Source organism: Cetorhinus maximus, unplaced genomic scaffold (assembly GCF_964194155.1).
Source record: "Cetorhinus maximus unplaced genomic scaffold, sCetMax3.hap1.1 HAP1_SCAFFOLD_530, whole genome shotgun sequence".
Lineage (NCBI taxonomy): Eukaryota > Metazoa > Chordata > Chondrichthyes > Lamniformes > Cetorhinidae > Cetorhinus > Cetorhinus maximus.
The window spans coordinates 222,879-236,590 of record NW_027596472.1 but is presented as its reverse complement, the minus strand read 5'-3'; positions in this window follow the sequence as shown (position 1 = coordinate 236,590).

Below are 13,712 nucleotides of genomic sequence, written 5' to 3'. Positions count from 1 at the left end.
GAGGTGAATAATATAAATGTATTTAAGGGAGAAGCGAGATAAACACAGGAGAGAGAAAGGAATAGAGGGTTAAGATGGTAGATTTATATGAGGAAAGATGGGAGGAGGCTCAAGTGGAGCATAAATACTGGCACGGACTGGTTGGGCTGAATGGCCTATTTCTGTGCTATTGTGAACTCATTTGCCAAAGTTGTGTAGCTAACATGTCCCTGTGACCCCCAGGGTGTTGTAATTATGGCTCCTAGTTTCAGACCCTCCACATCTACCTTTGTCCAAAGTCTAACTGGACAGGACACAAAACCTCTCACTGTTAACTTTGAGCCACGCATTTAACTCCTTGACTTCGTTTAGCCTATGCCAGTTTGCCCGTGACGCAGGTAGTAATCCCGAGATTATTACCTTGGAGGTTCTGCTTTTTAATTGGTGTTGGTCTCCATATGAGCATGGATAGAGGATTGGCTAACTAATAGAAGACAGAGAATTGGGATAAGGGGGGCATTTTCAGGATGGCAACCTATAACTACTGGAGTGCCACAGGGATCAGTGCTGGGGCCACAGTTATTTACAATATATATTAATGATTTGGATGAGGGAAGTGATTGTACTATCGCCAAGTTTGCGGATGACACAAAAATAGGTGGGAAGGCAAGTGGTGAGGATGACACAAGGAGTCTACAGAGGGCTCTAGGCAGATTAAGTGAGTGGGCAAAAAACTTGGCAGATGGAATATAATGTGGGAAAATGTGAGGTTCTGCACTTTGGCAGGAAGAATAGAGGAGCTGAATATAATTTAAATGCAGAAAGCTGCAGCACAGAGGGATTTGGGAGTCCTCGTGCATGAATCCCAAAAAGCTAACATACAAGTTCAGCAGGTAACAGGGTAGGCAAATGCAATGTCGGCCTTTATTTCAAAGCGAATGGAGTATAAAAATAGGGAAGTCTTGCTAAAACTATACAAGGCACTAGTTAGACCTCACAGAATACTGTGAACAGCTTTGGTCCCCTTATCTCAGGAAAGATATACCGGCATTGGAGGCAGTCCAGAGAAGGTTCACTAGGCTGATCCTGGGTATGGAGGGATTTTCTTATGAGGAGAGGTTGAGTAGGTTGGGCCTGTGCTCATTGGAGTTTAGAAGAATGAGAGGCGACCTTATTGAAACATAGAAGATTCTTAGGGGTGTTGACAGGGTAGATGCTGAGAGGTTGTTTCCCCTTGTGGGAGAGTCTAGGACCATGGGGCATAATCTCAGAGCAAGGGGTCGCCCATTTAATACAGAGATAAGGAGGAATTTCTTCTCTGAGGGTAGTGAATCTGCAGAGGGCTGTAAAGGCTGGGTCGTTAAGTATATTCAAGGCTAAGATAGATTTTTAATCAGTAAGGGAATCGGGGGTTATGGGGAAAAGGCAGGGAAGTGGAGTTAAGGATTATCAGATCAATCATGATGTCATTGAATGGCAGAGCAGACTCGATGGGCCGAATGACCTACTCTGCTCTGACGTCTTGTGGTCTCACTCTGTCATGCAGGGCTGTGGGGAGAAAGTGTGGCACTCGGTGAATTGCTCCTTCAGAGAGCCAGCACGGACAGGATGGGCTAAATGGCCTCCTTCTGTGCTGTAACCATTCTATGATTTCTTGTGGGTTTTGCGTCCATTGGGTGCAGAGAGTGGGGCTGGGTCAAGTTGGCGCACAGGAACACTAATCGCCTCCCAGCTTCCCCTCCGAGTCACACACGCTAACCGTCCCGACTTGGAGATATACCGGCCATTCCTTCATCGTCACTGGGTCAAGATCCTGGAACTGCCTCCCTAACGGCTCCGTGGGAGCCCCTTCACCACATGGGGCTGAAACGGTTCAAGAAGACGGCCCATCACCACCTTCTCAAGGGGCGTCTCGGGATGGACAATGAACACTGGCCTTGCCAGTGACACCCACGTTTCAATAATAAAGACAGAAACGCACAGTCCTGCTTCCCAGTTATTGAATGGACTGACACAACATCCCAGCACACCTACCCCTGAGCCAGAAGCCGTGGGTTCGAGTCCCACCCCAGGACTTGACAGTCCAAGGGAGGAGCGCTCATTACAGGGCCGAGCGGGTTTGAGGATCGCCCTGAAAATCCTTCCAAAATACGTTCACGCCAGGCAGTCTGAGCGGGCGAGATTCCTGGTCAGCCATGTGATGGGGGAGCCTCTACCATCACTACCCATAGGTCCAGGCAGTGGCCTGGAGGCATTGTCACTGGGCTAGTGATCCAGAGACCCAGGGTAATGCTCTGGGGACCCAGGTTCGAATCCCAACTTGGCAGATGGTGGAATTTGAATTCAATAAAAATCTGGAATTAGGATTGTTGTTAAAAAAACCCATCGGGTTCACTTTTAGGGAAGGAAATCTGCCGCCCTTCATAACATGTGCTTATAACCCTTCATGTAGGGTCGAGGGTCTGGCCGACATGTAGGAGTCCAGCCCCACAGCAAGGTGGTCGATTCTCCAATGGCCCAGGGACAGATGCTCACGGTCTCGTGAATGAGTTTTTCGACAAAGGGCTGCAACTTGCACCTGAAAAGCGGGTGTCGGCACAGCAACTCCGACTCTGAGTGAAATGAGACGCGCAAAGTTTCACTGCTGTTGGTGGTGTTGTACGAGAGAAAACTCCTTTCGTACGACTCACCAACCTCGCAGGGGGTTAAATGTTCGCGGGTACCATCCCGAAAAACCAGGAACTGCAGACGACAGCTGTCGAGAGGAGTTAATGTTTGAAGGGGGAGGTTTTTCAATGAGGGTGACAGCGGCGACATAAGCCTTGTTGCTTCATTAGACACGTCAGCGAGTGTGTGGTTTTAGATTCTCTAATCACCGAGAATATCAACCTGCAATAGGCAGTTTAATGTAACACGCTCCAAAGCTGTCTCACACGACGGTTATCAGACAGGAGAATCGGTTCTGCCAACTGGTACAAATGGTAACGAGGTGAAAGAAAGGGACCTAGTGTTGTTGGCGCACAAAGCTGAGGAGATGGCAGGGCAAGTTCACAAAGCAGTTAACAAGGACCTGCCCTTTAGAAATAGAGGCAGAAAGTACAAAACGAAGAGACATGAACAAGAGGCCGGAATTGGAGGACCGCGAGACTCGGAGAGTTGCAGGGGGTTGGAGGAGGTTACAGAGATAGGGAGGGTTGTAGGGGCTGGAGGAGGTTACAGAGATAGGGAGGGTTGTAGGGGCTGCAGAAGGTTACAGAGATAGGGAGGGTTGTAGGGGCTGGGGGAGGTTACAGAGATAGGGAGGGTTGTAGGGGATGGAGGAGGTTACAGAGATAGGGAGAGTTGTAGGGGCTGGAGGAGGTTACAGAGATAGGGAGGGTTGTAGGGACTGGAGGAGGTTACAGAGATAGGGAGGGTTGTAGGGGCTGGAGGAGGTTACAGAGATAGGGAGGGTTGTAGGGGATGGAGGAGGTTACAGAGATAGGGAGGGTTTTTGGGGCTGGAGGAGGTTACAGAGATAGGGAGGGTTGTAGGGGATGGAGGAGGTTACAGAGATAGGGAGGGTTTTTGGGGCTGGAGGAGGTTACAGAGATAGGGACTGTTGTAGGGGCTGGAGGAGGTTACGGAGATGGGGGTTGTAGGGGATGGAGGAGGTTACAGAGATAGGGAGGGTTTTTGGGGCTGGAGGAGGTTACAGAGATAGGGAGGGTTGTAGGGGTCTGGAGGAGGTTACAGAGATAGGGAGGGTTGTAGGGGACTGGAGGAGGTTACAGTGATAGGGAGGGTTGTAGGGGCTGGAGGAGGTTACAGAGATAGGGAGGGTTGTAGGGGCTGGAGGAGATTACAGAGATGGGGAGTGTTCTAGGGATTGGAATAGGTCACTGAGGTAGGGAGGGATGTAGGGGCTGGAGGAGGTTACTGAGATAGGGAGGGTTGTAGGGGCTGGAGGAGGTTACAGAGATAGGGAGGGTACTAGGGGTTGGAATAGGTCAATGAGGTAGGGAGGGATGTTGGGGCTGGAGGAGGTTACTGAGATAGGGAGGGTTGTAGGGGCTGGAGGAGGTTACAGAGATAGGGAGGGTTGTAGGGGCTGGAGGAGGTTACAGAGATAGGGAGGGTTGTAGGGGCTGGAGGAGGTTACACAGATAGGGAGGATTGTAGGGGATGGAGGAGGTTACAGAGATAGGGAGGGTTTTTGGGGCTGGAGGAGGTTACAGAGATAGGGACTGTTGTAGGGGCTGGAGGAGGTTACGGAGATGGGGGTTGTAGGGGATGGAGGAGGTTACAGAGATAGGGTGGGTTGTAGGGGCTGGAGGAGATTACAGAGATAGGGAGGGTTGTAGGGGCTGGAGGAGGTTACAGAGATAGGGTTGTAGGGGGCTGGAGGATGTTACAGGGATAGGGAGAGTTGTAGGGGCTGGAGGAGGTTACAGAGATAGGGAGGGTTGTAGGGGGTGGAGGAGGTTACAGAGATAGGGAGGGTTGTAGGGGCTGGAGGAGGTTACAGAGATAGGGAGGGTTGTAGGGGTCTGGAGGAGGTTACAGAGATAGGGAGGGTTGTAGGGGACTGGAGGAGGTTACAGTGATAGGGAGGGTTGTAGGGGCTGGAGGAGGTTACAGAGATAGGGAGGGTTGTAGGGGCTGGAGGAGATTACAGAGATAGGGAGTGTTCTAGGGATTGGAATAGGTCACTGAGGTAGGGAGGGATGTAGGGGCTGGAGGACGTTACTGAGATAGGGAGGGTTGTAGGGGCTGGAGGAGGTTACAGAGATAGGGAGGGTACTAGGGGTTGGAATAGGTCAATGAGGTAGGGAGGGATGTTGGGGCTGGAGGAGGTTACTGAGATAGGGAGGGTTGTAGGGGCTGGAGGAGGTTACAGAGATAGGGAGGGTTGTAGGTGGTGGAGGAGGTTACAGAAATAGGGAGGGTTCTAGGGGTTGGAATACGTCACTGAGGTAGGGAGGGATGTAGGGGCTGGAGGAGGTTACTGAGATAGGGAGGGTTGTAGGGGCTGGAGAAGGTTACAGAGATAGGGAGGGTTGTAGGGGCTGGAGGAGGTTACAGAAATAGGGAGGGTTGTAGGGGTTGGAATAGGTCACTGAGGTAGGGAGGGATGTAGGGGCTGGAGGATGTTACAGAGATAGGGAGGGTTTTAGGGGTTGGAATAGGTCACTGAGGTAGGGAGGGATGGAGGGGCTGGAGGAGGTTACTGAGATAGGGAGGGTTGTAGGGGCTGGAGGAGGTTACAGAGATAGGGAGGATTGTAGGGGCTGGAGGAGATTACGGAGATAGGGAGGGTTCTAGGGATTGGAATAGGTCACTGAGGTAGGGAGGGATGTAGGGGCTGGAGGAGGTTACTGAGATAGGGAGGGTTGTAGGGGCTGGAGGAGGTTACAGAAATAGGGAGGGTTCTAGGGGTTGGAATAGGTCACTGAGGTAGGGAGGGATGTAGGGGCTGGAGGAGGTTACTGAGATAGGGAGGGTTGTAGGGGCTGGAGAAGGTTATAGAGATAGGGAGGGTTGTAGGGGCTGGACGAGGTTACAGAGATAGGGAGGGTTGTAGGGGCTGGAGGAGGTTACAGAGATAGGGAGGGTTGTAGGGGCTGGAGGAGGTTACAGAGATAGGGAGGGTTGTAGGGGCTGGAGGAGGGTACAGAGATAGGGAGGGTTGTAGGGGGCTGGAGGATGTTACAGTGATAGGGAGGGTTGTAGGGGGCTGGAGGAGGTTACAGAGATAGGGAGGGTTGTAGGGGTTGGAATAGGTCACTGAGGTAGGGAGGGTTGTATGGGCTGGAGGAGATTATTGAGATAGGGAGGGTTGTTGGGGCTGGAGGAGGTTACAGAGATATGGAGCGTTGTAGGGGCTGGAGGAGGTTACAGAAATAGGGAGGGTTCTAGGGGTTGAAATAGGTCACTTAGGTAGTGAGGGATGGAGGGGCTGGAGGAGGTTACTGAGATAGGGAGGGTTGTAGGGGCTGGAGGATGTTACAGAAATAGGGAGGGTTCTAGGGGTTGGAATAGGTCACTGAGGTAGGGAGGGATGTAGGGGCTGGAGGATGTTACAGAGATAGGGAGGGTTCTAGGGGTTGGAATAGGTCACTGAGGTAGGGAGGGATGGAGGGGCTGGAGGAGGTTACTGAGATAGGGAGGGTTGTAGGGGCTGGAGGAGGTTACAGAGATAGGGTTGTAGGGGGCTGGAGGATGTTACAGGGATAGGGAGGGTTGTAGGGGCTGGAGGAGGTTACAGAGATAGGGAGGGTTGTAGGGGGTGGAGGAGGTTACAGAGATAGGGAGGGTTGTAGGGGCTGGAGGAGGTTACAGAGATAGGGAGGGTTGTAGGGGTCTGGAGGAGGTTACAGAGATAGGGAGGGTTGTAGGGGACTGGAGGAGGTTACAGTGATAGGGAGGGTTGTAGGGGCTGGAGGAGGTTACAGAGATAGGGAGGGTTGTAGGGGCTGGAGGAGATTACAGAGATAGGGAGTGTTCTAGGGATTGGAATAGGTCACTGAGGTAGGGAGGGATGTAGGGGCTGGAGGAGGTTACTGAGATAGGGAGGGTTGTAGGGGCTGGAGGAGGTTACAGAGATAGGGAGGGTACTAGGGGTTGGAATAGGTCAATGAGGTAGGGAGGGATGTTGGGGCTGGAGGAGGTTACTGAGATAGGGAGGGTTGTAGGGGCTGGAGGAGGTTACAGAGATAGGGAGGGTTGTAGGTGGTGGAGGAGGTTACAGAAATAGGGAGGGTTCTAGGGTTTGGAATACGTCACTGAGGTAGGGAGGGATGTAGGGGCTGGAGGAGGTTACTGAGATAGGGAGGGTTGTAGGGGCTGGAGAAGGTTACAGAGATAGGGAGGGTTGTAGGGGCTGGAGGAGGTTACAGAAATAGGGAGGGTTCTAGGGGTTGGAATAGGTCACTGAGGTAGGGAGGGATGTAGGGGCTGGAGGATGTTACAGAGATAGGGAGGGTTCTAGGGGTTGGAATAGGTCACTGAGGTAGGGAGGGATGGAGGGGCTGGAGGAGGTTACTGAGATAGGGAGGGTTGTAGGGGCTGGAGGAGGTTACTGAGATAGGGAGGGTTGTAGGGGCTGGAGGAGGTTACAGAGATAGGGAGGGTACTAGGGGTTCGAATAGGTCAATGAGGTAGGGAGGGATGTAGGGGCTGGAGGAGGTTACTGAGATAGGGAGGGTTGTAGGGGCTGGAGGAGGTTACAGAAATAGGGAGGGTTCTAGGGGTTGGAATAGGTCACTGAGGTAGGGAGGGATGTAGGGGCTGGAGGAGGTTACTGAGATAGGGAGGGTTGTAGGGGCTGGAGAAGGTTATAGAGATAGGGAGGGTTGTAGGGGCTGGACGAGGTTACAGAGATAGGGAGGGTTGTAGGGGCTGGAGGAGGTTACAGAGATAGGGAGGGTTGTAGGGGCTGGAGGAGGTTACAGAGATAGGGAGGGTTGTAGGGGCTGGAGGAGGGTACAGAGATAGGGAGGGTTGTAGGGGGCTGGAGGATGTTACAGTGATAGGGAGGGTTGTAGGAGGCTGGAGGAGGTTACAGAGATAGGGAGGGTTGTAGGGGTTGGAATAGGTCACTGAGGTAGGGAGGGTTGTAGGGGCTGGAGGAGATTATTGAGATAGGGAGGGTTCTAGGGGCTGGAGGAGGTTACAGAGATATGGAGCGTTGTAGGGGCTGGAGGAGGTTACAGAAATAGGGAGGGTTCTAGGGGTTGAAATAGGTCACTTAGGTAGTGAGGGATGGAGGGGCTGGAGGAGGTTACTGAGATAGGGAGGGTTGTAGGGGCTGGAGGATGTTACAGAAATAGGGAGGGTTCTAGGGGTTGGAATAGGTCACTGAGGTAGGGAGGGATGTAGGGGCTGGAGGATGTTACAGAGATAGGGAGGGTTCTAGGGGTTGGAATAGGTCACTGAGGTAGGGAGGGATGGAGGGGCTGGAGGAGGTTACTGAGATAGGGAGGGTTGTAGGGGCTGGAGGAGGTTACAGAGATAGGGTGGGTTGTAGGGGCTGGAGGAGGTTACAGAAATAGGGAGGGTTCTAGGGGAAGGAATAGGTCACTGAGGTAGGGAGGGATGTTGGGGCTGGAGGAGGTTACTGAGATAGGGAGGGTTGTAGGGGCTGGAGGAGGTTACAGAGATAGGGAGGGTTGTAGGTGGTGGAGGAGGTTACAGAAATAGGGAGGGTTCTAGGGGTTGGAATACGTCACTGAGGTAGGGAGGGATGTAGGGGCTGGAGGAGGTTACTGAGATAGGGAGGGTTGTAGGGGCTGGAGAAGGTTACAGAGATAGGGAGGGTTGTAGGGGCTGGAGGAGGTTACAGAAATAGGGAGGGTTCTAGGGGTTGGAATAGGTCACTGAGGTAGGGAGAGATGTAGGGGCTGGAGGATGTTACAGAGATAGGGAGGGTTTTAGGGGTTGGAATAGGTCACTGAGGTAAGGAGGGATGGAGGGGCTGGAGGAGGTTACTGAGATAGGGAGGGTTGTAGGGGCTGGAGGAGGTTACAGAGATAGGGTGGGTCGTAGGGGCTGGAGGAGGTTACAGAGATAGGGAGGGTTGTAGGGGCTGGAGGAGGTTACGGAGATAGGGAGGGTTCTAGGGATTGGAATAGGTCACTGAGGTAGGGAGGGATGTAGGGGCTGGAGGAGGTTACTGAGATAGGGAGGGTTGTAGGGGCTGGAGGAGGTTACAGAAATAGGGAGGGTTCTAGGGGTTGGAATAGGTCACTGAGGTAGGGAGGGATGTAGGGGCTGGAGGAGGTTACTGAGATAGGGAGGGTTGTAGGGGCTGGAGAAGGTTATAGAGATAGGGAGGGTTGTAGGGGCTGGACGAGGTTACAGAGATAGGGAGGGTTGTAGGGGCTGGAGGAGGTTACAGAGATAGGGAGGGTTGTAGGGGCTGGAGGAGGTTACAGAGATAGGGAGGGTTGTAGGGGCTGGAGGAGGGTACAGAGATAGGGAGGGTTGTAGGGGGCTGGAGGATGTTACAGTGATAGGGAGGGTTGTAGGGGGCTGGAGGAGGTTACAGAGATAGGGAGGGTTGTAGGGGTTGGAATAGGTCACTGAGGTAGGGAGGGTTGTAGGGGCTGGAGGAGATTATTGAGATAGGGAGGGTTGTTGGGGCTGGAGGAGGTTACAGAGATATGGAGCGTTGTAGGGGCTGGAGGAGGTTACAGAAATAGGGAGGGTTCTAGGGGTTGAAATAGGTCACTTAGGTAGTGAGGGATGGAGGGGCTGGAGGAGGTTACTGAGATAGGGAGGGTTGTAGGGGCTGGAGGATGTTACAGAAATAGGGAGGGTTCTAGGGGTTGGAATAGGTCACTGAGGTAGGGAGGGATGTAGGGGCTGGAGGATGTTACAGAGATAGGGAGGGTTCTAGGGGTTGGAATATGTCACTGAGGTAGGGAGGGATGGAGGGGCTGGAGGAGGTTACTGAGATAGGGAGGGTTGTAGGGGCTGGAGGAGGTTACAGAGATAGGGTTGTAGGGGGCTGGAGGATGTTACAGGGATAGGGAGGGTTGTAGGGGCTGGAGGAGGTTACAGAGATAGGGAGGGTTGTAGGGGGTGGAGGAGGTTACAGAGATAGGGAGGGTTGTAGGGGCTGGAGGAGGTTACAGAGATAGGGAGGGTTGTAGGGGTCTGGAGGAGGTTACAGAGATAGGGAGGGTTGTAGGGGACTGGAGGAGGTTACAGTGATAGGGAGGGTTGTAGGGGCTGGAGGAGGTTACAGAGATAGGGAGGGTTGTAGGGGCTGGAGGAGATTACAGAGATAGGGAGTGTTCTAGGGATTGGAATAGGTCACTGAGGTAGGGAGGGATGTAGGGGCTGGAGGAGGTTACTGAGATAGGGAGGGTTGTAGGGGCTGGAGGAGGTTACAGAGATAGGGAGGGTACTAGGGGTTGGAATAGGTCAATGAGGTAGGGAGGGATGTTGGGGCTGGAGGAGGTTACTGAGATAGGGAGGGTTGTAGGGGCTGGAGGAGGTTACAGAGATAGGGAGGGTTGTAGGTGGTGGAGGAGGTTACAGAAATAGGGAGGGTTCTAGGGGTTGGAATACGTCACTGAGGTAGGGAGGGATGTAGGGGCTGGAGGAGGTTACTGAGATAGGGAGGGTTGTAGGGGCTGGAGGAAGTTACAGAGATAGGGTGGGTTGTAGGGGCTGGAGGAGGTTACAGAGATAGGGAGGGTTGTAGGGGCTGGAGGAGATTACGGAGATAGGGAGGGTTCTAGGGATTGGAATAGGTCACTGAGGTAGGGAGGGATGTAGGGGCTGGAGGAGGTTACTGAGATAGGGAGGGTTGTAGGGGCTGGAGGAGGTTACAGAGATAGGGAGGGTACTAGGGGTTCGAATAGGTCAATGAGGTAGGGAGGGATGTAGGGGCTGGAGGAGGTTACTGAGATAGGGAGGGTTGTAGGGGCTGGAGGAGGTTACAGAAATAGGGAGGGTTCTAGGGGTTGGAATAGGTCACTGAGGTAGGGAGGGATGTAGGGGCTGGAGGAGGTTACTGAGATAGGGAGGGTTGTAGGGGCTGGAGAAGGTTATAGAGATAGGGAGGGTTGTAGGGGCTGGACGAGGTTACAGAGATAGGGAGGGTTGTAGGGGCTGGAGGAGGTTACAGAGATAGGGAGGGTTGTAGGGGCTGGAGGAGGTTACAGAGATAGGGAGGGTTGTAGGGGCTGGAGGAGGGCACAGAGATAGGGAGGGTTGTAGGGGGCTGGAGGATGTTACAGTGATAGGGAGGGTTGTAGGGGGCTGGAGGAGGTTACAGAGATAGGGAGGGTTGTAGAGGTTGGAATAGGTCACTGAGGTAGGGAGGGTTGTAGGGGCTGGAGGAGATTATTGAGATAGGGAGGGTTGTAGGGGCTGGAGGAGGTTACAGAAATAGGGAGGGTTCTAGGAGTTGAAATAGGTCACTTAGGTAGTGAGGGATGGAGGGGCTGGAGGAGGTTACTGAGATAGGGAGGGTTGTAGGGGCTGGAGGATGTTACAGAAATAGGGAGGGTTCTAGGGGTTGGAATAGGTCACTGAGGTAGGGAGGGATGTAGGGGCTGGAGGATGTTACAGTGATAGGGAGGGTTCTAGGGGTTGGAATAGGTCACTGAGGTAGGGAGGGATGGAGGGGCTGGAGGAGGTTACTGAGATAGGGAGGGTTGTAGGGGCTGGAGGAGGTTACAGAGATAGGGTGGGTTGTAGGGGCTGGAGGAGGTTACAGAAGTAGGGAGGGTTCTAGGGGAAGGAATAGGTCACTGAGGTAGGGAGGGATGGAGGGGCTGGAGGAGGTTACAGAGATAGGGAGGGTTGTAGGGGCTGGAGGAGGTTACAGAGACAGGGGGTTTTTGGGGATGGAGGAGGTTACAGAGATAGGGAGGGTTTTTGGGGTTGGAGGAGGTTACTGAGATAGGGAGGGTTGTAGGGGCTGGAGGAGGTTACAGAGATAGGGAGGGTTGTAGGTGGTGGAGGAGGTTACAGAAATAGGGAGGGTTCTAGGGGTTGGAATAGGTCACTGAGGTAGGGAGGGATGTAGGGGCTGGAGGAGGTTACTGAGATAGGGAGGGTTGTAGGGGTTGGAATAGGTCACTGAGGTAGGGAGGGATAAGGGGCTGGAGGAGATTATTGAGATAGGGAGGGTTGTAGGGGCTGGAGGAGGTTACAGCGATAGGGAGCGTTGTAGGGGCTGGAGGAGGTTACAGAGATAGGGAGGGTTGTAGGGGTCTGGAGGAGGTTACAGAGATAGGGAGGGTTGTAGGGGACTGGAGGAGGTTACAGTGATAGGGAGGGTTGTAGGGGCTGGAGGAGGTTACAGAGATAGGGAGGGTTGTAGGGGCTGGAGGAGATTACAGAGATAGGGAGGATTCTAGGGATTGGAATAGGTCACTGAGGTAGGGAGGGATGTAGGGGCTGGAGGAGGTTACTGAGATAGGGAGGGTTGTAGGGGCTGGAGGAGGTTACAGAGATAGGGAGGGTACTAGGGGTTGGAATAGGTCAATGAGGTAGGGAGGGATGTTGGGGCTGGAGGAGGTTACTGAGATAGGGAGGGTTGTAGGGGCTGGAGGAGGTTACAGAGATAGGGAGGGTTGTAGGTGGTGGAGGAGGTTACAGAAATAGGGAGGGTTCTAGGGGTTGGAATACGTCACTGAGGTAGGGAGGGATGTAGGGGCTGGAGGAGGTTACAGAGATAGGGAGGGTTCTAGGGGTTGGAATAGGTCACTGAGGTAGGGAGGGATGGAGGGGCTGGAGGAGGTTACTGAGATAGGGAGGGTTGTAGGGGCTGGAGGAGGTTACAGCGATAGGGTGGGTTGTAGGGGCTGGAGGAGGTTACAGAAATAGGGAGGGTTGTAGGGGTTGGAATAGGTCACTGAGGTAGGGAGGGATGGATGGGCTGGAGGAGGTTACTGAGATAGGGAGGGTTGTAGGGGCTGGAGGAGGTTACAGAAATAGGGAGGGTTCTAGGGGTTGGAATAGGTCACTGAGGTAGGGAGGGATGTAGGGGCTGGAGGAGGTTACAGAAATAGGGAGGGTTCTAGGGGTTGGAATAGGTCACTGAGGTAGGGAGGGATGTAGGGGCTGGAGGATGTTACAGAGATAGGGAGGGTTCTAGGGGTTGGAATAGGTCACTGAGGTAGGGAGGGATGGAGGGGCTGGAGGAGGTTACTGAGATAGGGAGGGTTGTAGGGGCTGGAGGAGGTTACAGAGATAGGGTGGGTTGTAGGGGCTGGAGGAGGTTACAGAAATAGCGAGGGTTCTAGGGATTGGAATAGGTCACTGAGGTAGGGAGGGATGGAGGGGCTGGAGGAGGTTACAAAGACAGGGGCTTTTTGGGGATGGAGGAGGTTACAGAGATAGGGAGGCTTTTTGGGGCTGGAGGAGGTTACAGAGATAGGGACTGTTGTAGGGGCTGGAGGAGGTTATGGAGATGGGGGTTGTAGGGGATGGAGGAGGTTACAGAGATAGGGTGGGTTGTAGGGGCTGGAGGAGGTTACAGAGATAGGGAGGGTTGTAGGGGCTGGAGGAGGTTACAGAGATAGGGAGGGTTGTAGGGGTCTGGAGGAGGTTACAGAGATAGGGAGGGTTGTAGGGGGCTGGAGGAGGTTACAGTGATAGGGAGGGTTGTAGGGGGCTGGAGGAGGTTACAGAGATAGGGAGGGTTGTAGGGGTTGGAATAGGTCACTGAGGTAGGGTGGGTTGTAGGGACGGGAGGAGATTATTGAGATAGGGACGGTTGTAGGGGCTGGAGGAGATTACAGAGATAGGGACGGTTCTAGGGATTGGAATAGGTCACTGAGGTAGGGAGGGATGGAGGGGCTGGAGGAGGTTACTGAGATAGGGAGGGTTGTAGGGGCTGCAGGAGGTTACAGAGATAGGGAGAGTTGTAGGGGCTGGAGGAGGTTACAGAAATTGGGAGGGTTCTAGGGGTTGGAATAGGTCACTGAGGTAGGGAGGGATGTAGGGGCTGGAGGATGTTACAGAGATAGGGAGGGTTGTAGCAGCTGGAGGAGGTTACAGAGATAGGGAGGGTTCTAGAGGTTGGAATAGGTCACTGAGGTAGGGAGGGATGGAGGGGCTGGAGGAGGTTACTGAGATAGGGAGGGTTGTAGGGGCTGGAGGAGGTTGCAGAGATAGGGAGGGTTGTAGGGGCTGGAGGAGGTTACAGAGATAGGGAGGGTTGTAGGGGTTGGAATAGGTCACTGAGGTAGGTAGGGATGTAGGGGCTGGAGGAGATTATTGAGATAGGG